We start from the raw sequence: 22,086 nt of genomic DNA on the forward strand, positions 1-22,086 counted from the left end.
CCCTGAGGTTTTATGTCCACAGATCCTAGTTTGGGAAACATTGATTTAATTGTTTTTGGGTGGTGACCTTGAGCCATTTTGATCATCAACATAGGACTGCAGGCTCTGGAATTCAGTGGCTATCATGTGCCTTGTCGTGGTGAACGTGAACCTTGTATGTATATTAACGTCAAAATGGAATTACATTTAAATGTATTGCGCTTGTAGATGCATGAGAATAGTTAGGGGTCTATGGGAGTAAGCTTGAAAAACTGCTCTTGGGGACCCATACCATGTGAACTACCAAATATGAACTTTAAAAGAGCAGCATGAGACAGCAGAAGATAGTAAGAGCCAACTTCAGTGCTGTAGTCTCAAGGGGGCCCTTTTGAGAGAAACTTTGTGATTATTGTGAGCAGAGGGAGGCAGACATCTCCCTTCTTGAGAGCTGCTTTTTTAAGGGTTATTAGGACTTTTTATCTCCCAGTGTACCCCTTCTGAAGTAGTCAAGTCAGCTGGGAGGACTGCCAGTCTTCCATGGAGTTCCCTGCTTGTGGTGGGGTGAGCACTGAAAACTGCAGTTAATTTACGATTCCATGATCACTAAATGGTTTTTTAAAAAAAACAAACAAACCACTCTAGTATCCTGGGGAAATAAATGTCTGTGTATGAAGATTGGTACCTGTCCTTACAGATATTGGTATTATTGTGATTATTGTTTACAATAGTAAAAAGCTTGGAAATCGCTCCATATGCAACAAGAGTGAATTAAATAAATGAAGTATGTGCTAATTAATTAAGAAGGTTAATTAAATGCATTGCAATCACAGGGTAAGCCTCAAAAATTCAGATTCCTTAACATCCCTGGAAATTCTTATTTAGTATGTGGGTTCTAAGAATCTGTATTTAAAAAAATTTTTTTTTCCCAGGTGATTTAGTTTTGGGAACTATTGTATGGTACATTTATAAAACTTAATATGGTAGAACACCACATAGCCATTAAACAAGTTACAAGTTTTAAAAGGTTTACAACATATTAACACAAAACTAAATATACACAAACAGGATTGAAAAGACAATATAGAGGAAGTTTTTAATGGCTGCTTTAGTGAGCTTATAAGAGATTTTTCTTTTGTCTATTTTCTAAATTTTATTCAGAGAAAATAAGGCTTTGTTATTTTTTTCTTTTTATATCTATGAATGCTAAACTTTCAGACATGGTTACACATGTGTTTTCCCACTAGTGGCTCTGTGAAACTTCCATAGGAAGTCAAAGTTCAAGAGCAGTATTGAAATGATCATCGCCTTCCCCTCGAACAACTTGTGAAAGATTTCAAAAGTGCAGAAAAAATGGCAAGAATTCTACAGTGAGCACCCATATGCTTTTAAGTTCTATAGTTTTATATTTTGCTCTCATTTGACAGGTTTCTTTTGATTGCTGCTTTAAGATGGTCAGGCTGTTAGATTGAATACTCAAAAATTTTCTTATTTAAGCTCAAAAGATTAACCCTCAACTACTATTAAATAAGTGCATATCTAGGAAAGTTGGGGTCTGGGGCACTTGGGTGGCTCAGTCATTAGGTTTCTGCCTTGGGCTCAGGTCATGATCCTGCGGTCCTGGAGATGATCCCTGCATCCGGCTCCCTGCTTTGTGGGAAGCCTGCTTCTTCCTCTCCCATCCCCCCCTGCTGTGTTCCCTCTTTCTTTGTGTCTCTTTCTGTCAAATAAAGGAATAAAATCTTTAAAGAAAAAAATATTTAGGACCTGCCTTATAAATAAAAACACAAATATGGCATAGAGTGAGATGATGCCTATGTTACAGGAGAGCCTGCGACAACACAGTTGGACAGGACAGCCATCATTATCTGTAGTCTCATAAAACTGGCATAGTCCCTGAGGCTCAAGATTAAGAATGTCTCTCACCCCTTGGTCTGTCTGTTGGTCCAAATGTGGCATATTGATTGACAAGTGGTGGTGGTGGTGGTGGGAGGGGACCTGGACACAGTGGCACCAGCAGTCATTCCTCAGGCTTCATAGTGCTGTAGGAGATTCTCTGTGTGACAGAGAGTGAGGAGAGTAGGCAGTAAGGTTCCAGTTCTAACGCTGGACATTCCTGCCAGAGAAGCCCTTTCCAGCTAGGTGATTGGGTGTTTTGGCTAAAAGAATCAAAGAGCTGATGCTCCTAGGAAGATGAGATACCAGCCCCTCTGGCCAAGAGACAGCACTGAGCTCTAAGTCGATTTAAAGCCAACCATTTACAATTCCAGACAGCAGGGACTACAATGCTTAGCATGTATGGCCAAATATCAGTTTCTGAAACCCAGGTTTGTCAGTCTTTCAAAATCCAAAGTCACTCTTCAAGGCCACTTTGATCCCAGATGTCTAAAATGCAAAGTATAGATTCTTCCAGTTCCCTGAAGAACTTTCCTTCTCAGCTGAATCCACTGAGGAAAGCTCATTTTTGCTTTTCATGGTAGAGTGTCTGAAGAGGAGGCTTTTTGGGACCTAAGAGATCTCCTTCACTGGACTCAAGGGGTAGTTGCTGAGTCATTTGAAGGATTTGCAGGGAAACCTCTGCAGGCTTCATACAGCATGTATCCATGCAGCTCACACTCCCCCTCCCTTGTTCTGACCTGTGCTCAATGTTGGGGAAGCAGCCATGGACTCCAGGCCTAAGAGCTGTGTGTTAACATGTCTGAGTCCATTCTAGGCCAAAATATGGGAAAGTGGGTGGGAGAAAGGAGCTGATATAAAGTCACCCAAACTGGAATTAGGACAAGGCTAGAAACCTGGGTTTTCTGCTATTTGAGTCCCAAAGACCTGCTGGAGGTAGGGGACAGACTTCCCTTTCAAGATATTTGAAGCAAGAAGGGGACCTGAAACTGTTTAAATATCTGATTTAGTGAAGAGGTCAGGCCCTCAGCATAGCTGCCTGATGGGAAAAGGTGTGAGAGATGGGTCTACCTTTTAATTTCCTTCAGTCTCTGTTCTTTAATACACAACATATAGCTTAAAATTTGAAAAGCAGTATATCTGCAAAGAGGCAGGAACTGTCCCCCAAAATCAAAAGAAGAAATGTCACCAGAATATGCCAGAAATGTCACCTTTACAATGCTGTTACAGGAGGAGGAGTCTTAGGTGTCAGCATAGGACAATCCTGAACTCACCTGTTCCCATGGACACCCTGAATCTATACCTACATGCAGAAGAATTCTTGCTGAAGAAGCAACCAAGGGCAGATGGAACAGCTGCTGCACAATGAAGGATAGAGGGACCACATAGATAATGGCAGGAGAAATGGAGACACAGTAATGTTGGGGACCCCACTCATGATGCCATGAACTATGATAGGGACAGCACCGAGGGACCCAGGTTGCCAGATCTGTGGCAAAGCAACATCTCCCCTCCTCTCAAAACAACAACAACAACAACAACAACAACAACAAAAACCAGTGGTTTCAAGGGCAATTAGACTATAAGTAAGGAAACACATTTACTAGTACGAGAGGGTCCACCTATGTTGGGGAGCAACCTCTGGAACTGTCTCTGCGCTTGGCAGCACTGGCGATCACCACTTATGTTTCCTCTCTGTTGATAGCACAGATGGGAGCAGCACCCAGACATTCTGGCTGGCCCACCACCTCAGTGAACCTTGGCTCCTAGCCCACACTGGCTCTAGCCATTTCCCCTAAGAGGCCTGCCTGCCCATGCTCTCCCCAGCTTCAGCCATCCCACCAGCATCCCACTATGCCTGTGGCATAGAACACCCTGAGGCCCACTGGCCCATGCCCACTTCAGCTGCAGTGGTCCCACAAGTGCACCCCCTACATGGAGGGATCCAGCCTGTATCCACCTCAGCTCTATCTATACTGCCAGGGTGGCACCAACCTGGAGCATTCCAGGACCACCTGGGCCATGCTTGTTCCACTTTCAGCTGTTTTGCCAAAGTGGCCCCAGTATGGAGTACCTTGGAACTCATACTAGCCCCCATACTAGCTCCAGATGTTCTGTCACCATGGCCCTATGGAGCATCACAGGAGTACCTGGCCTGTCTTTACTCCCGTTTTCATCTGTCCTGCCAGGGTGGCTCTGAGTTAGAACCCCTGGAACCTTTTGGCTCATACCTACTACAGCTCCAACCATCTCAGCAGGGTGACCCTGGACAAAGTGCCCAGAAACCACCAACCTCTGCCTATTCCAGCTCTAGCCAGCCAGCCAATGTTGCCAGGCACATGTAATCTACACAGGGGACATTCCTACACAAGGCTACTCCTTCAACACTGGTAGAGTTAGCTGTTCTGCTTAATTCACAGAAATAAACACAAAATGAGGAGATAGGAATATGCTTCAAATGAAAGAATAAGGCAAAACTTAAAAAAAAAATGAACTAAATGATATAGAGATAGGCAATCTACCTGATACAGAGTTCAAAATAATGGTCATGATGATGTTTACCAGACTTTAGAGAAGAGTGGATGAACTCAGTGAGGACTTCAACAGAAGAAAGGGATAGATAGTATTAAAATAAACATCAATCAGAATCGAAGAACACAACAATAGAAATTACTTAGAGGGAACATACCTCAACATAATAAAAGCCATATATGACAAAGCAACAGCTAACATACTCAATGGTGAAAAACTGAAAGATTTTCCTTTAAGATCAGGAATAAGACAAGAGTGTCCACTCTTGCCACTTTCATCCAACAGAGTACTGGGAGTCTTAGCCATAGCAATCAGACAAGACAAAAATAAAAGGAATCCAATTTGATAAGAAAGAAGTAAAACTGTTACTATTTACAGACGACATAAAACTATGTATAAGAAACTCTAAAGGGGCGCCTGGGTGGCTCAGTGGGTTAGGCCACTGCCTTCGGCTCAGGTCATGGTCTCAGGGACCTGGGATCGAGCCCCGCATTGGGCTCTCTGCTCAGCGGGGAGCCTGCTTCCTCCTCTCTCTGCCTGCCTCTCTGCCTGCTTGTCATCTCTCTCTGTCAAGTAAATAAATAAAATCTTAAAAAAAAAAGAAACTCTAAAAACTCCACAAAAATATTAGAGATAATGTTTTCAGTAAAGTTGCAGGATGCAAAATTAATACACAGAAATCTGTTGCACTTTGACACACTAAGAAACTAGCAAAAAGAAATTTAAAAAATCTTTTTTATAATCACACAAAGAAGAATAAAATACCTAAGAATAAATTTAAGAAATTGTAAGACATTTACTCTGAAAACTATTAGCCTTTCATGAAAGAAACTGAAGGTGACAGACAAATGGAAAGATATATATGCCATGGATTGGAAGAATCAATATTCTCCAAATGTCCATACTACTGAAAACAACCTAAAAATTCAATGCAATTCCTATAAAATAAAATAGTTATTTTTCACAGAACGAAAACAAATAATCCTAAAGTTTGTATGGAGCCATGAAAGACAATAGCCAAAGTAATCTTGTGAATGAAGACAAAGCTGGAGGTATCACAATCCCAGATTCAAACTATATTATAAATTTACAGTAATCAAAACAATATGATAGTGGCACAAATAAACACATAGATCAATGGAACAGAATAGAGAGCCCAGAAATAAATCCACACTTATATGGTCAATTAATCCACAAGAAGAGGGATAAGAATATACAATGGGGAAAGAGCCTCTTTTCAATAACAGTGCTGGGAAAATGATACATATTTGCGTATGTACACCATAAACAAAAATAGATTCAAAGTGGATTCCAGATGGAAATGTAAGTCCTGAAACCTTAAAAATCCTATAAGAAGACATAGGCAGTAATCTCTTATATATCAGTCATAGCAGTATTTTTCTGGGTCTGTCTCCTCAGCCAAGGGAAACAAAAGCAAAAATAAACTATTGGGACTACATCAAACTAAAAAGCCTTTGCATAAAAAAGTAAACTATCAGTAAAATGGAAAAGCAATCTACTGAATGGAAGATGTTTGCAAATGATCTATCTCCTAAGGGCTTGATTTCCAAAATATACAAAGAACTCATACAAGTCAACACCAAAAATACAAACAATTCAATTAAAAAAATGTACAGAGTTCCTGAATAGGCATCTTCCCAACAAGATATACAGGTAACAACAACAACAACAACAACAAAAAACTGCCTAAGTTCTCCTCTAAGGATTTTGATGGATTTCTGTCTTATCCATTTTGAGAAGCTTCTGCACAGCAAAGGAAACAGTATAAAACTAAGAGGCAACCCACAGAATAGGAGAAGATATTTGCAAATGACATTGCAGATAAAGGGCTGGGATCCAAGATTGATAAAGAACTTCACAAACCCAACATCCAAAAAACACATAACACAGTCAAGAAATGGGCAGAAGACATGAACAGACAGTTCTCCAAAGAAGACATACAAGTGTCCAACAGACACGTGAAAAAATGTTCAACATTACTAGCCTTCAGGCAAATACAAATCAAAACCACACAGCGATACCAGCTTACACCAGTTAGAAAGGCAAAAATTATGCCAGTATCATGCTGTCTTGGTGATCACAGCTTTGTAATAAAGCTTGAAATCAGGTAACGTGATGCCCCCAGTTTTATTTTTGTTTTTCAACATTCCCTTAGTGATTCGGGGTCTCTTCTGATTCCATACAAATTTTAGGATTATTTGCTCCAGCTCTTTGAAGAATACAGGTGGAATTTTGATCAGAATGGCATTAAAAGTCTAGATTGCTCTAGGCAGTATAGACATTTTAACAATGTTTATTCTTCCAATCCAAGAGCATGGAATGGTCTTCCATCTTTTTGTGTCTTCTTCAATTTCTTTCATGAGTGTTCTGTAGTTCCTCGAGTACAGGTCCTTTACCTCTTTGGTTAGGTTTATTCCCAGGTATCTTATGGTTCTTGGTGCTATAGTAAATGGAATCGATTCTCTAATTTCCCTTTCTATATTTTCATTGTTAGTGTATAAGAAAGCCACTGATTTCTGTACATTGACTTTGTATCCTGTCACATTGCTGAATTGCTGTATGAGTTCTAGTAGTTTGGGGGTGGAGTATTTTGGGTTTTCCATATAAAGAATCATGTCATCTGTGAAGAGAGAGAGTTTGACTTCTTCATTGCCAATTTGGATACCTTTTATTTTTCTTTGTTGTCTGATTGCTATTGCTAGGACTTCTAATACTATATTGAACAAGAGTGGTGAGAGTGGGCATCCTTGTCTTGTTCCTGATCTCAACGGGAAGGATGCAAGCTTTTTCCTATTGAGGATGATATTTGCTGTGGGTCTTTCATAGATAGATTTGATGAAGTTCAGGAATGTTCCCTCTATCCCTATACTTTGAAGCATTTTAATCAGGAACGGATGCTGGATTTTGTCAAATGCTTTTACTGCATCAAATGAAAGGACCATGTGGTTCTTCTCTCTTCTCATATTAATTTGTTGTATCACATTGATTGATTTGTGAATTTTGAACCATCCTTGTAGCCCAGGGATGATTACCACCTGGTTATGGTGGACACATAGACCAGCAGTGGAACAGAGTAGAGAGCCCAGATATGGACCCTCAACTCTATGGTCAAATAATCTTCAACAAAACAGGAAAAAATATACAGTGGAAAAAAGACAGTCTCTTCAATAAATGGTGCTGGGAAAACTGGACAGCTATATGCAGAAGAATGAAACTCGACCATTCTCTTACACCATACACAAATATAAACTCAAAATGGATAAAAGACCTCAACGTGAGACAGGAATCCATCAGAATCCTAGAGGAGAACGTAGGCAGTAATCTCTTCGATATCAGCCACAGCAACTTCTTTCAAGATATGTCTCCAAAGGCAAAGGAAACAAAAGTGAAAATGAACTTTTGGGTCTTCATCAAAATCAAAAGCTTCTGCACAGCAAAGGAAACAGTCAAGAAAACAAAGAGGCAACCCACGGAATGGGAGAAGATATTTGCAAATGACAGTACAGACAAAAGGTTGATATCCAGGATCTATAATGAATTCCTCAAACTCAACACACACAAAACAGACAATCATATCAAAAAATGGGCAGAATATATGAACAGACACTTCTCCAATGAATACATACAAATGGCTATCAGACACATGAAAAAATGTTCATCATCAGTAGCTCTCAGGGAGATTCAAATTAAAATCACATTGAGATATCACCTTACACCAGTTCGAATGGCCAAAATTAGCAAGACAGGAAACAACATGTGTTGGAGGGGATGTGGAGAAAGGGGGAACCCTTTTCCACTGTTGGTGGTAATGAAAGCTGGTGCAGCCTCTTTGGAGAACAGTGTGGAGATTCCTCAAGAAATTAAAAGTAGAACTTCCCTATAACCCTGCAATTGCACTCCTGGGTATTTACCCCAAATATACAGATGTCGTGAAAAGAAGGGCCATCTGTACCACAATGTTTATAGCAGCAATGGCCACAGTTGCCAAACTGTGGAAAGAACCAAGATGCCCTTCAACGGACGAATGGATAAGGAAGATGTGGTCCATATACACTATGGAGTATTATGCCTCCATCAGAAAAGACGAATACTCAACTTTTGTAGCAACATGGACGGGACTGGAAGAGATTATACTGAGTGAAATAAGTCAAGCAGAGAGAGTCAATTATCACATGGTTTCACTTATTTGTGGAGCATAAGAAATAGCATGGAGGACGTGGGGAGTTAGAAAGGAGAAGGGAGTTGGGGGAAATTGGAAGGGGAGGTGAATCGTGAGAGACTATGGACTCTGAAAAACAATGTGAGGGGTTTGAAGTGGTGGGGGGGTGGGAGGTTGGGGTAACAGGTGGTAGGTATTATAGAGGGCACGGATTGCATGGAGCACTGGGTGTGGTGAAAAAATAATGAATACTGTTATCCTGAATTAAATTAAAAAAATAAAGAAAAATAAAAAAGAAAGAAAGGCAAAAATTAACAATGTAAGAAACAACAAAAATTGGCAAGGATGTGGAAACATGGGAATCCCCCTACACTGTTGGTGGGAATCCAGGCTGGTACAGGCACTCTAGAAAACAGTATGGAGGTTCTCCAAGGTGTTAAAAATAGAGGTACCCTAATACCCAGCAATTGCACTGATAGGTATTTACATAAAAGATACAGATGTAGTGGAAAGAAGGGACATGTTCACCTCAATGTTAATAGCAGCAATGTGCACAATAGCCAAACTGTGGAAGGAGCTGAGTTGTCCTTCCACAGATGAAAGGATGAAGAAGATGTGGTCCATATATACAATGGAATGTTACTTGTCCATCAGAAAGGATGAATACCCACATTGCATCTGTATGGATGGACCTGGAGGGGATTATGCCAAGTGAAATAAGTCAAGCAGAGGCAGACAATTATCATGTGGTTTTACTCATATGTGGAACATAAGGAATAATGTGGGAAGGGAGGGAAAACTGAATGGGAAGAAATCAGAGAGGGAGATGAACCATGAGACTCTTGACTCTGGAATACAAACTGAAAGTTACAGAAGGGAGAGAAAGGTAGGGATGGATTAATTGGGTGATGGCTATTAAGGAGGGAAGATCCTGCAATGAGCACTGGGTGTTATACGCAGCTAATGAATTGTTGAGCACTACATCAAAAACTAATGTACAATACATTGGCTAATTGAACATAATAATAACAAATAATAATAAAAAGAAATACCATAGGACCCAGTTTTCCATTTCTGGGTGTTTACCTAAAGAAAACAAAAACAGTAATTGAAAATTAGTGTTGAATATTGCAGCATTATTTACAATAGCTAAGATATGGAAGCAACTCAAATGTCCATCAGTCCATGAATGGATAAAGAGTATGTTCAAGTTGAATTTTGAACAATGCAGAGGTTAGAGATGCTAAATCTCTGCACTGTAGAAAATGTGCACCTGTACTCTTTGCAACCCCAGAACTTAATTACTGAAGTCTCCTGTTTCCCAGGAGCCTTACTGATAACATAAAGTCAATAAACATATTTTGTAAGTTATGTATATTATATACAGTATTCTTACAATAAAGTAAGCCAGAGGAAAGCAAATTACTTAAAAATTAAGGAGTACAAAATACATTTAAAGTACTTCATTGTATTTATTGAAAAAATCAATGTATAAATAAACCTATATAGTTCAAATCTGTGTTGTTCAAGAATCAACCATGATATACAATGGAATATTACTCAGTTATAAAAAAGGATGAAAACTCATGATTCTCAACAAGATGGATGGATCTAGAGGGTACAAGGGTAACTGAAATAATCGAACAGGAAAAGACAAATACCATATGATTTCATTTATATGTGGAATCTAAAAAAAGGCACAGAAAAAACCTGGACTATTAAATATAGAGAACAAAACAGTGGTTCTCAGAGAGGAGGGAATGTGGAGAAATGGGCCAAATAGGTGAAGGAATTAAGAGTTACAGACTTCCAGTTACAGGATGGAAACTACAGAGTAGGAAATATAGCCAATAATGTAACAATTTTGTATGGTTACATATGATGGCTATACTTCCCATGGTGAGCATTTTGTAGTGTATAGAATTGATGAATCACCATGTTGTACACCTGAAACTAGTATCTTGTAGGTCAACTATACTTCATAAAAAATACGATTGTAAGTACATTGAATAACTTAGAGGAAAAGAGGGACAAAGTGGGTAAAAAGAGGAGGAGTTTCAGCAGAAAATTTCCATAGCTGAAAAATATTTTCAGCATTTCCTGTGACGGCAGGGTCTACTTGTGCAAACTTAACCTTTTCATAACTATTCAGGCTATATCCCCAGACCACACACACTTTCCTTTTTAATCATTTGATAAATAGATATTTGTCTGTTGAGAGCTCTCTGGGCCCCTGTGTCTTGCTTGTTAAATGAAAGGTGCCCTGGGGACACTTACCCGCCCCCCTGAAGCCCCTACTGCCGTACTGGAGAGAAGTCATCTCCCAGGAAATGGTCTCTGTGAGCTCTGGGTCCTGAGAACTGTGTCCCAGAGCCTCAGGCATCTGTACATCTGGGATGTGGAGCTTGCCAGCTGGAGAATAGCTCCAGGGCCAGGCTGGACTCTGAGTCATTTTCTGTCTTCTCAGTAGCCAAGTCTGACCTCATTACTGAGGGTCGTTCGTGTTTGTCCATGAAGTAATAGGAGGACCAGCTCCACTTTATCCCCGGTGCTGGCCTGCAGAGCAGTCAGGACCTGAAAGGGGACAGCAGCCTTCTTTGGGAGCTTGAAGGGGCTCCTCCATTTATCACAGTCCTCTGGACCCAGTGGAGACACCAGGGAGTTGTGAGGGTATTGATGGTAGATTCATCTCTAGCACTCCTGGAGGCCTGCTGGTCTTTGCTTTTGGTGCACTGATGGCTGTGAGGGAGACCCCCACACCTGGCTCATGGCCAAGAGCAGAGCCCAGCCCTTTTGACACAGGGTTGGGTGGTCTGAGGTGCCAATGACAGGACTCACTTCAGATTCTTGACAAACATTGAGTCAGCTGTGAAATCTCTTTTCCTATATAATGAGGTTCTTTGATGCCTGAAGAAGAACTGATTTTAAATCAACCATTTAGACAGGTTATATTGGCATCTGTTATTTATTGGTTTGCATTTTGGGGAGGAGGAAGGTTTTAGAATGTTAGATAGAACACGAATATAACATGCTATCTTGGGTCCTCAGCTGCATACCCCAGTGTGTCACGAGATGGCAGCCTAACGCAAGGATTGAGTCAGTGGCTGGCGGCCTCCTCCAGAGTCTTGGAGTCCTTTTCCTCCAAGCCTGTCAAAAACCCGGTTTACCATCCACTTCAAAGAATTGCAGCCTGGGTACTAAAAACCACGACCATCCAGGAGATGGGGTTATTTCTCTCTAAACAATGTAGCTTGATTCTGATCAACACTTTCCCTGCCAGAACGGATGGTGACCGAGTTAAGTGGTTTAAACAAGATAGAGATTAAAAGGAGAGAAGAATGATGAGATCCTGGGGAAGAGACGTGATTATGGCTGACATTCAGAAATTGATGGCACAGCAGGTGAGGAGCAACTCTGCTCGCTGGATTTCGGGTAGATTGCAGCGAGTTCTAGGTGGGGCTGCTTAGAGGAAGGTGCAGTGGGGTTTGTTTTTTTGGGGAAGTGCCTTTTTTTCTTTTACTGTGGAATGATTTTCTGTCCAGTGTCCTTGTTGTTACCATAGAGAGAAACACTCCTACCCACAGAGTAAGTGATACAATATGGGGTAGTGATGTTTAGATATGGGCTCATGAATTTCATGTGATAATTGTCCTTTTCTTACTTTTTTTTTAAAGATTTTATTTATTTATTTGACAGAGAGAGAGATCACAAGTAGGCAGAGAGTCAGGCAGAGAGAGGCGGGGGCGGGGGGGGGGAAGCAGGCTCCCTGCCGAGCAGAGAGCCCGATGCAGGGCTTGATCCCAGGACCCTGAGATCGTGACCTGAGCCGAAGGCAGCGGCTTAATCCACTGAGCCACCCAGGTGCCCCGACAATTGTCCTTTTCTGTGTTCATTAAGACAAAGGGAGCTCAAGCTACTTAGCAAAATTGCTACCAATTAAGTTTTATTATTTTTATAATTTTTTTGATGTTGGACTATCTGGTGACATTTGTTCATGACATCTGGGTTAGGAAGAATTTGATTGTAGTTTTCTCTCCTCATCAAGGGACAGCAAGTGTTTATGGAGGGGAGGCAGAAGGTGGTGAGGGCAGTGGAATGGGATGCTACCCCTTGTTATTCCAGGCTGCCTGTGGGAATTGCGGGATCCACAGTGTGGGAATCCCAAGGACATGCAGAGAGTGTCTTTGAAGAGATGCATGAATGACTGTGTGTCTGCAATCCACTGAGAGGCACAGAGAGGGGCTGCTTCATGCTTAGACAGAAGAGGTTACTTCCTGAGCAGTGGGAATCCAGGGGTACCATAAAATGTCCCTGTGGGTACCCCCACTCATATAGTAACAGGAATATTCCTGCTTGGAATTCCAATGGGGAGTCATTCCTTCAGGGGAGCCTTGCTTTCTCCAGAGTTTTATTTTGAAATGTAAACACTAATTGAGGGTAGTAAAGAAACTCTGCCATGTTACAAGTGAGCCCCTCACCTGGCAGCTGAGTCTGGTCTAAGGAGTCAGAATGGGATGGGGATGGGGACAAGGGAGGAGATAAAAAGTGAGTTGGCTCATTTCACCCTTTTGCCTTCACAGTGAAAACGTACTTAGAATTTTCATCTGATGGAGCACAGTCCTTAGAGCTTGACTTATTTTGGTTGACTGTAACTGGGGAGAAATAAAATGTTTTCCTTCTTTATTATTTCCTGGCCTTGCTTCCACTGAGGATCTTGATAAAACTGTATGCAAAACCACTACAGGTGGAGGTGTGGGTAGCCCTCCTATGCCTGCCTCTTCTTGTAAAGTGGGCCACCTTGCTTCACCTATCTATTCCAGGCACTAAGTTCTGTGTGCCCCAAGGCTGACTGCTTTAGGAGGTGATTCCCCCTCCCTCTTGGAGACACACATGATTTCCTTGAAAGAACAGAGCACAAATTTCTCATTGTGCATGAAAGTTATCTGTTCTTATGCAGAGTCCTGAACAGAGAACCAGTCCTGGGGTATAGGTGTGCTGCATTGGAGGTATATAAATTCATACAAATGCTGAGGCCCTTCCTTTATTTTTCTTTCATTAGGTAATTGATCAATAGAATTGATCAGAAAAATTATGCCTTGTTAGTTATATTCTCAGATGAAGATCACTTATTCTTAGTACATCAATACCTGCATCAGGCACTAATTGGAAGGGATAAAGCTGTGCAATGTGTTACTGGATGAGACCTGGGAGAGCCACACCTTCAAAAAGTTACCAGGAAATTTGATTTTATCAACTTATAATAAAACGGAAATTGTACCTGGTGGATCGAGATTTAAAACTGTTCCAGTCCTTTACATGAATTCTAATTGATGTTCCCTAGGCATCCTTTCTGAGAAGGAAAAATGACAGAGCTGGGGGCAGCCCCTTCTCCTTGTGTTGTAGATACGAGCCTCCCCTACCGTCCCCTCCAGCATACATTTTCTTTTCTAAACCCCATATCTTGTCATCATTGGGGGAAAACTTTATTTTTTAAAATTTTTTATTTCTTTTCAGTGTAACAGTATTCATTGTTTTTGCACCACACCCAGTGCTCCATGCAATCCATGCCCTCTCTAATACCCACCACCTAGTTCCCCCAACCTCCCACCCCCACCCCTTCAAAACCCTCAGATCGTTTTTCAGAGTCCATAATCTCTCATGGTTCACCTCCCCTTCCAATTTCCCTAAACTCCCTTCTCCTCTCCATCTCCCCTTGTCCTCCATGCTATTTGTTATGCTCCACAAATAAGTGAAACCATATGATAATTGACTCTCTCTGCTTGACTTATTTTACTTAGCATAATCTCTTCCAGTCCCGTCCATGTTGCTACAAAAGTTGGGTATTCATCCTTTCTGATGGAAGCATAATACTCCATAGTGTATATGGACCACATTTTCCTTATCCATTTGTCCGTTGAAGGGTATCTTGGTTCTTTCCACAGTTTGGCGACCATGGCCATTGCTGCTATAAACATTGGGGTACAGATGGCCCTTCCTGTCACTACATCTGTATCCTTGGGGTAAATATTCAATAGTGCAATTGCAGGGTCATAGGGAAGCTCTATTTTTAATTTCTTGAGGAATCTCCACACTGTTCTCCGAAGTGGCTGCACCAACTTGCATTCCCACCAACAGTGGAAGAGGCTTCCCCTTTTTCCACATCCTCTCCAACACATGTTTTTTCCTATCTTGCTAATTTGGCCATTCTAACTGGTATAAGGTGGTATCTCAGTGTGGTTTTAATTTGAATCTCCCTGAGAGCTACTGATGATGAGCATTTTTTCATGTGTCTGATAGCCATTTGTATGTCTTCATTGGAGAAGTGTCTGTTCATATCTTCTGCCCATTTTTTTTTTTTTTATAGGATTGTCTGTTTTGTGTGTGTTGAGTTTGAGGAGTTCTTTATAGATTCTGGATATCAACCTTTTGTCTGTACTTTCATTTGCAAATATCTTCTCCCAATCCGTGGCTTGCCTCTTTGTTTTTTCGACTGTTTCCTTTGCTGTGCAGAAGCTTTTGATCATGATGAAGTCCCAAAAGTTCATTTTCACTTTTGTTTCCTTTGCCTTTGGAGACATATCTTGAAAGAAGTTACTATGGCTGATATCGAAGAGATTACTGCCTATGTTCTCCTCTAGGATTCTGATGGATTCCTGTCTCACGTTGAGGTCTTTTATCCATTTTGAGTTTATCTTTGTGTATGGTGTAAGAGAATGGTCGAGTTTCGTTCTTCTACATATAGCTGTCCAGTTTTCCCAGCACCATTTATTGAAGAGACTGTCTTTTTTCCACTGTATATTTTTTCCTGTTTTGTCGAGGATTATTTGCCCGTAGAGTGGAGGGTCCATATCTGGGATCTCTACTCTGTTCCACTGGTCTATGTGTCTGTTTTTATGCCAGTCCATGCTGTCTTGGTGATCACAGCTTTGTAGTAAAGCTTGAAATCAGGTAATGTGATGCCCCCAGTTTTATTTTTGTTTTTCAACATTTCCTTAGTGATTCAGGGTCTCTTCTGATTCCATGCAAATTTTAGGATTATTTGCTCCAGCTCTTTGAAAAATACCCATGGAATTTTGATCGGAATGGCATTAAAAGTATAGATTACTCTAGGCAGTATAGACATTTTAACAATATTTATTCTTCCAATCCAAGAACATAGAATAGTCTTCCATCTTTTTGTGTCTTCTTCAATTTCTTTCATGAGTGTTCTGTAGTTCCTCAAGTACAGTTCCTTTACCTCTTTTGTTAGGTTTATTCCCAGGTATCTTATGGTTCTTGGTGTTATAGTAAACAGAATCGATTTTCTAATTTCCCTTTCTGTGTTTTCATTGTTAGTGTATAAGAAAGCCACATATTTCTGTACATTGACTTTGTATCCTGCCACATTGCTGAATTGCTGTATGAGTTCTAGTAGTTTGGGGGTGGAGTCTTATATGGAGTTTTCCATATAAAGAATCATGTCATCTGTGAAGAGAGAGAGAGAGTTTGACTTCTTCATTGCCCATTTGGATACCTTTTATTTCTCCTTGTTGTCTGATTGCTGTTGCTAGGACTTCTAATACTATTTTGAACAAGAGTGGTGAGAGTGGGCATCCTTGTCGTGTTCCTGATCTCAACGGGAAGGATGCAAGCTTTTTCCCATTGAGGATGATAATTGCTGTGGGTCTTTCATAGATAGATTTATGAAGTTCAAGAATGTTCCCTCTATCCGTATACTTTGAAGCGTTTTAATCAGGAACGGATGCTGGATTTTGTCAAATCCTTTTTCTGCACCAATTGAGAGGACCAAGTGATTCTTCTCTCTTCTCTAATTGATTTGTTCTATCACATTGATTGATTTGAGAATGTTGAACAATCCTTGTAGCCCAGGATGAATCCCACCTGGTCATGGTGGATAATATTTTTAATTTGCTGTTGGATCCTGTTTGCTAGGATCTTGTTGAGAATCTTAGCATCCACATTCATCAGTGATATTGGTCTGAAATTCTCCTTTTTGGTAGGGTCTTTGTTTTGTTTGGGGATCAGGGTAATGCTGGCTTCATAGAAAGTGTCTGGAAGTTTTCCTTTGGCTTCAATTTTTTGAAAGAGTCAGGAGAATAGGTGTTATTTCTTCTTTGAAAGTTTGGTAGAATTCCCCAGGGAATCTGTCAGGTCCTGGGCTCTTGTTTTTTGGGAGGTTTTTGATCACTGCTTCAATCTTATTACTAGAAATCGGTCTATTCAGGTTGTTGATTTCTTCCTGGTTCAATTTTGGGAGTTTATAGTTTTCCAGGAATGCATCCATTTCATCTACTTCCTTTGTGTTAGTTGTGACCTCTCCCTTTTCATTCATAATTTTATGAATTTGGCCTTTTTCTCTTTTCTTTTGGATTAGTGTGGCCAATGGTTTATCGATATTATTGATTCTTTCAAAAAACCAGCTTCTAGTTTCATTGATACGTTCTACTATATCTCTGGTTTCTACCTCATTGATGTCTGCTCTAATCTTGATTATTTCCCTTCTTATGTGTGGAGTTGGTTTGATTTGATGTTGATTCTCCAGTTCTTTTTTTTTTTTTTAACTTTTTTTTAAAAGATTTTATTTGTTCATTTGACAGACAGAGATCACAAGTAGGCAGAGAGGCAGGCAGAGAGAGAGAGAGAGGGAAGCAGGCTCCTTGCTGAGTAGAGAGCCCAATGCGGGACTCAATCCTAGGACCCCGAGATCATGACCTGAGCTGAAGGCAGCGGCTTAACCCACTGAGCCACCCAGGTGCCCTGATTCTCCAGTTCTTTCAGGTGTAGAGACAGCTGGTGTGTTCTGGATTTTTCAATTTTTTGAGGGGGGCTTGGATGGCTATGTATTTCCCCCTTAGGACTGCCTTTGCTATATCTCATAGGTTTTGGACTGAAGTGTCTTCATTCTCATTGGTTTCCATGAATTGTTTAAGTTCTTCTTTGATCTCCTGGTTGATCCAAGCATTCTTAAGCAAGGTGGTCTTTAGCTTGCAGGGGAAAACTTTAAGTTGAGAAATGACAATTAGCTGTGTCAATTGCAGAGAAAGCCAGAAATCATCTACCAGCAAAGGCTTTCAGGGTCAGAGTATAACATATGGCCTTTTTTGTGACTTTTTTTGTGTGTAGTTTTTGGACAGCTGACCAGGACGTGGATCAGAGAAGATTTGGCTCCTAGATTCTGGGAATCTGGAGTGTAAGAGCTGGGGCTGCAGTTGCTGACTTGACCTGTGATGAATGAAGCGATGCAGAGGAGAAGGAACCAACACAAGTAGAAGGCCCAATTGGGTCATAGACTCAAGTCTGGTCTGGATTCTCAGGCACTGAACAGGAGAGATTCCTTACCTGTGACCTCTTTATAGCACTTGCCTGATATTGAATTGTAATGGCAGAATGTTTTATTATTGGGCTTGGGGCACCTTAACATTTCCTTTTTCCAACTGTCTATTTGACTTTAAAACAATTCAGGTGGTTTTCAGCACAAATTATTGTTTTGATAACCAAGTGTCATTTTAATGGAACCAAATGGTCAAGAAATTAGGTTTAAAAGTAATTCAAAGGGAATATAGTCAGATGATTTGACCAATTTGACCATCAGGGTACATTCAGTTTTTAAGAGGAGTAAGGAGGGTACCTGCTTCCTTGAGATTTTATAAATGAAGTAGCCAGCTACCTACTCTAGATGATGTTGGTATTCCCCACCCAGGGGCAAGAGGCTGAACTAGTTGGTGTTCAAGGTTCTCTTGCCTTGAGGACTTGAGTTGTCCATGAGTATTGTATGATAAATTAGTAGGTGTTGTGTGTACTGGGAATTTGGAGGTCGAGACCCCAGACTAAATTGTGTCTCTCCCACCCAAGATTCATATGTTGAAGCAACATATGAATGAAAAACTGTCTCCCAACATCTCCACAACCCATGTCCCAATTTATCTGTCTTTACCGTTGCCTTACACTGCATGCTCAGTCATGACAAGCTGCTTGTCTCCCTGCCTCATGGGGCTGCTAGTTTGAGATGCTCTCTTCCGCCCCAGATACTTCTTGCTCATGCTTTAGGGTTCAGCATGAGTGCATTGTCTATGCACTGAGTTAGAAACCCTCCCTGGAAAGCTTTCTATGGAAGACCATGAATTCCTTGATGAGGAATATAGGGTGTGGCACACTTTTCCAGAGTTTAGAGCCTTTCCTTGGTTTACCATCATTGCCACTCTAAAGGATTGAAGGCAAATTCAGATGGAAGTGTGGCTCATCCTTCCTAGGGCAGGAACCCTGCCCTAGCCAACTGCAAGCTCCCTGAGGATGGAGCTCTGTGTTGGGCACCTTGGCAGAATAGCCAGCAGGTACTGGGAACAGGTTAGTTCTCCATGATGGGTGGGCTGTTCTATGCTGTGACTTGGCAGGGACACTGCTGGCGGAGCAGACATGCTGCTGATCTGTGCTGCAGTGAGGTCCTTTCTCAGACATTGAGGTTGCCTGCTGGACACAATTCTCTGAAATTGTATTGGCCTGTGGACTCTTGCAAGTAGCTATAATCTCTGCAAGAAGCAGCCCCTAAAATACACCAAATTTGTTGATATCTGGGTTTAGATGTTTTCTATTAATTAAAAAGCTGCATTTTCTCATTTTGAATTATGGAAGGTAATTTTTGGGAGAAGGAAACACAGGTGTTCACAGATCATCTGCCCTATGGAGGACAGAAATTCAAGTTCATCTGGCAAATGTTTATTGAGCATTTATAGTATGTGGGGAAATTAGGAGGTAGGAAGTGGGTGTTAATGACAATCTGGTCCCTGAACCTGAAAGCTTCTATCCAACAGGATGGATTATGGCACTGAGAACAAGTCCTGCAAATACTGGATAACCAGGAAATAAGTCTTGTTTGCCTGCATCTGGAAGTGGAGCTATATTATTTATTTTACTGCATAACAGATGACTCCAAAACTGTCTTTTAAGAGAATATTTATTATCTCAGTTTTTGTGACTCAGGAATTTGGGAGTCGGTTAACTGAGGAATTCTGGCTCTGGGTCCATCATCTTGTAGCCCAGACACCAGTCACAGCTTTAGTCATTTGAAGGACTGCCTTGGGCTGGAGGGTCTGCTCCCAAGAATGGCTTGTCCACATGGATATGGTCAGGGAATTTTGGTTCCTTGCTGTGTGTGTCTTTCCATGGGACTATTTCACTATCTTTCACAAAATATCAGCTGCATTCTCCCAGAGTCAGTGAGAAAGCAAATGAGAAGCTACAGTATCTTTTATGATATACCCACCAGAGACATTATCATGTCTGCTATATGCTATTTTTTAAATATACCCAAGCTATTTTATTCCATTTTCAAAATTTTTCAAATTTTCTAAAAAGGCATGATTTCCCATCATAAGAAGAAAAAACTAAAACAGTACATGTAATAAGATTAAATATCAGTAATAAGAAAAGGAAGTCGAAATGTTGCAGTTTATAATTATGTATAGATTGGGTCTTTTTTTAGATTTATTTTTTTATTTATTTTCAGCATAAGAGTATTCATTATTTTTTCACCACACCCAGTGCTCCACGCAATCCGTGCCCTCTTTTTGGTTGCACAGGTCAGTCCTCCTCAATGTGGGAGAGACAACACCAGAAGACAGGGATCATTGGGGGCCATTTTGGAGGCTGGCTATCAGGGTTATCTCCTGCTAGCAAAGGGACCTAGGAGTCCCAAATGTCCCTGTGTCTGTTCTCACTCCTGAACAAACTGACAACTTCTTTGGAGACTACTGGAACTTCTGCCTCAGGCTGCAGGCAGCAGTGGGAGCTCAGAGTCTGCTCTGGAGATATTGCTTATGTCTGCTTGTGATCACAGAGATGCTTCTGTTCCAAAGAATTTTCCTGGCTGGGCAATGAGAGAAGCAGCAGGTGGCTGTGCACTCTGTTCACCCTCTGAACTGGCTTTTTTGTGATGGCTCTCTTTTCTCCACTTTGCACCTTCAGTACAAAAGCTTCCTCAGCCCTTCATCCAAGGGATGGTGGTTCACCTCTCTCAAAAGGAAGCTTTTGCACTGCTGACCTGGATTGTTCTCAGCAAAAGTAAGATGTGTTTTCCTCCATAACACAAGACAGTCAGCCCTTAAATAAAGTTTATTTAATAAAGGAGTTAGTTCCAGTCAAGTTCTTGAGATGGAATTATGGGTTCATTTGAAGCAAAACTGAAGAGGCAGTAAGATCAAAGGTCAAGCAGAAGTAAATGAACCCTGTTTTCTAAGCAGATGTTGCACCATCTAAAAGATGCAGCTTCTAGAATGACAGTTTCATTTTCCAAGCTTGCAGCTCACTGTCTCTCTCCTTCTCACACATACTATGTAGGACTACCTTCCATCACACACAGATGCACACACAGGCCATGGCTCTTTGTGTCTGTGTTCCATTTCTGGAGCAGACCCTCCCAGAACTGATGCCCTGAGAGATTCATGTAGGGAACACTAATTGTTGGTCTCTCCCAGCATGCATTTCTCTCCCCCCTCCCTCCCAGGAATAAGGTGACTGTTCTTCACTTCTAGCCCATGTGCGTTCTGTGAAGGTGAGGCCATCCTGGCTCACACAGTCAGCATAGTGAGTCCCCCTGGACCTGGTGATTGGTTCCAAATGAGCCTATGATTCAGGCCAGATCACATAGAACCAGGAGTCAACTCCAGAACTTTTGTTCAGCTTGTGAACTTGCTGCCATTAACTTATCACAGGTAACCTGTCCACCAGGTAACCTGGGAGGACTCTGGAATGAGATGCAGCCAAAGCTAGCCCTATAAATTCTCTTTTGGTTTCAACCAATTTGGATTGCCAAATATTCTATCAATATGATACACTTCTGAAATGTAGAAATCAGGTGGTTGTACCTCTTCTATGTGAAACTTAATGCTTCAGTGCAGATGCTACGGAAGGTGGATTTCGTTAGTATATTGTCTGTGTCACACCATTTGGGTGATCCAAGGCAGTCCTGAACTGTGGCCTTGAGCACCACGTTCTGATGTCCACTATTTCTGCATTGATAGGACTTACTGCCACTACTGCAGAGGATAGGTCTCAGAGTTGCCATCTTGGGCTGCTAGAAACAAATTTAAGGTTTCTTTTCAGGCTATCATAGGCTGACATGTAACCTGCCCATGTGTTGTCAACCTCTCTTGGTGAAGAGGGAGACCAGTACCTGGATTTCAGACTTGCTCTCTCTAATCTGCTATTTTCCTGCTTTGGCACTCATTCTCTTTGCACAGAGCCAAACCCTTCCCGCTTCCCATCTCTGGGGATCTTGCTCCATCAATTATCCTCCTCCTTCCATATCTCGGGCTCTACCTGTCCACTTCATTTTCTTCCTCAGACTCTGCACAGATTGAAGACTTAGATACTGAACAGAAAGTGTCCCCTCCCCTCTTAACACCTTGGTCCTGCCTTACACTAGCAACTAGTATTCTTCCCTTTTCAGCCAATCTTCTTGAAAGCATGGCCTGTACCACTTCTGCCTACCTCATTCACTCATCTGC

Source organism: Mustela putorius, unplaced genomic scaffold, assembly GCF_011764305.1.
Source record: "Mustela putorius furo isolate JIRA1106 unplaced genomic scaffold, ASM1176430v1.1 tig00000174_pilon_pilon_pilon, whole genome shotgun sequence".
Lineage (NCBI taxonomy): Eukaryota > Metazoa > Chordata > Mammalia > Carnivora > Mustelidae > Mustela > Mustela putorius.